We start from the raw sequence: 2,645 nt of genomic DNA on the forward strand, positions 1-2,645 counted from the left end.
GCCACATCAACTCTTACTAATTTTGGATCTAACGCTCTGGTGATTTACATATGAATTGGGTGGTGTTAGCAAAAGTTAGTGTGGCAATAGAATCTCTCCTTCATTAATTTTAGTCTATATGATATGGGACCGACTACTTGCACATCACTCAGTTATCAATTGCATCTGATTGGTAAAAAAATTTCCTTTCATTCCCCCATTTGTATAATTGCTCTATAAAATATTTAAATATAAGACAAAGGTTGTATTCATTTGTCCTTCGTCTTCTTCAACATGCCTACAATAAACGTTACCTATTTAAAAATATTTGCAAAAAAAATGATATTTTATCAGATTTCCCAAAGAATTAAGATATGTTTCTATCAAAGAAAATCATTTTAACTCAATCAAATAATTAAATATTTTATTACAAAGAGAACATGAGCATAACCAAGAAGAGGAACAAGCAAGTTATCTTGATGAAGTGCAATAGGTTGAGAGCATATTAAAAGAAAGTGATTGTCATTTCTAGAATGGATTATATTAGTTTATGCCTTGATAGTTCTTTTGCGTCATCTTTACTGATTGAGTCTTCTAATACCAACATCTGTGTTCAGCTGAGAATTCCTTCAATTATGGCATAAGAGATTTGGTCATGTCTCTGCAAAGAGTTTGTAGTTATTAGTTAGAGATGAGGTCCTAGGTCCCCTAGACTTTTCAAACTTCCCCACTTATGTGGATTGCATTAGGAGGAAGATGCTCAAGTAGTGGAAGCTAAATTCTTCAAGATCCTCAAGTATGTTAGATATGATTCATACGGATGTTTGTACTCCTTTTCGTAGTGGTCAATGGTATTTTATTTCATTCCTTGATGATTTTTCTTGGCTCATCTATGTCTTCTTAATTCATCATAAATTAGAGTCTCTCAACATGTTTAAAGTTTTTCAATCTAAGATTGAAAAACTAGAAAGAAAGATTAAGGTGGTTCGTTCAGACAAAAGTTGAGAATATTATGGAAGGATGGATCAAGATGGAGTAAATCATTGTCTTTTTGTGGATTACTTAAAAAAAGAAATTGGACTTACCATGATGCAGTTCAAAGTATGATGCGACATTCTAACTTGTCATAATCTTTTTGGGGTGAAGTTTTAAAGTATGCGGTGTACATCCACAACAAAGTTCCTTGTAAAACTAGACCCAATACTCCGTATAAGATCTGGACTGGCAAAAAGTCAAATCTTGGCCATCTCCATGCTTGGGGTTGCCCTATTGAGACCAAGTTATATAATCCAGATCTGAAGAAGCTCAACCCTAAGATCATTTCATGTTCCTTTATTGGATATCCCCGAAAGGTCCAAGGGTTATAGATTTTATCGCATGTCCAAATCGATGGAGATAGTTGAGACTAGCCATACCAAGTTCTTAGAAGATGGCTATGTCAATGGGAGTTTGAAGCACAGAAGGATAGAATTAAATAAAGAAATAAAGAGTGCTCCGATCTTTAGAATTCTAAAGATTCTGCTAGTACCCGTATGACCTTTATTGGTCATCCCTAAAATTGAGATTGAAGTTATTATAGCTTAAGATGAAGCTCATCAATCACCAGTTGCCCCGTGGTAGAGCCCATCTCTTTTAGGAGATCTACTAAAAATCATAGATCAGCTATATCTGCAGACTATAAGGTATATTTGCAGAAAGATGAGTTGAGGGGTCTTGATATTAACGATCACTTATCATTTGAAGAGGCCATAGAAAGTAACGAGTCTTAGTTCTAGTTAAAGCCATGAGAGATGAGTTGTAATCCATTTAAAAGAATAAAGTCTAGGAACTTGTCGATATTCTTGAGAATTGCAAGAAGATAAAGTGCAAATGAATTTTCAATACCATAAGGGATTTTAGAAGAGGAATTGAAAAGTTTAAGGCAAAGTTAGTCGTTAAAGACTTCAAGTAAAAGCAAAGAGTAGATTTCTCATAAACTCTCTCTTACTTCGTCTAAGGACTATTTGAGAGTCATTCTGCCATTATAGCACATTATGACTTAAAACTGCATCAGATGGATGTAAAGACAACATTCTTTAATGGATATCTTGAGAAGGAGATATTTATGGCTCAGTCTAATAGATTTGTTATTCAAGGCAAAGAACATCAAGTCTATATAAAGTGAAGATGACCATATACGGACTGAAGTAGGCTTCAAGACAATGATACCTAAGGTTTTACTAAGTTGTGGTTAATTATGGGTTCAAAGAAAATGTCATGGACAAATCTATATATCTCAAGGTGAGTGGGAATCGGTTCGTGATTATTATTTTCTATGTGAACGACATCCTACTCGCGAGTAAAGACATCCATCTACTTCATGACTATAAGTATTTCCTATCAAATACGTTTAAAATACAGGATTTGGGAAATGTATAATTATGGAAATCAAGATCCATAGGGATTGCTCAATTGGTTTATTGGGATTATCTTAGAAGACATACATCGAGAATGTGCTTAAGAGATTTGACATGTAAAGTTACGCACCTCATGAAGCCTTTTGTGATAAGAAGGGATACTTTCAGTCAAAACCAATGTCCCAGAATTAAATAGATGTAAAAGAGTATGCTTTTGTAGTTGGAAGTTTGATGTACACAATGATTTGCATTCGACCAAACATTAGTTAT

The sequence above is a fragment of the Akebia trifoliata genome, chromosome 4, assembly GCF_017979445.1.
Source record: "Akebia trifoliata isolate Shusen 1 chromosome 4, ASM1797944v1, whole genome shotgun sequence".
Classification (NCBI taxonomy): Eukaryota; Viridiplantae; Streptophyta; class Magnoliopsida; order Ranunculales; family Lardizabalaceae; genus Akebia; species Akebia trifoliata.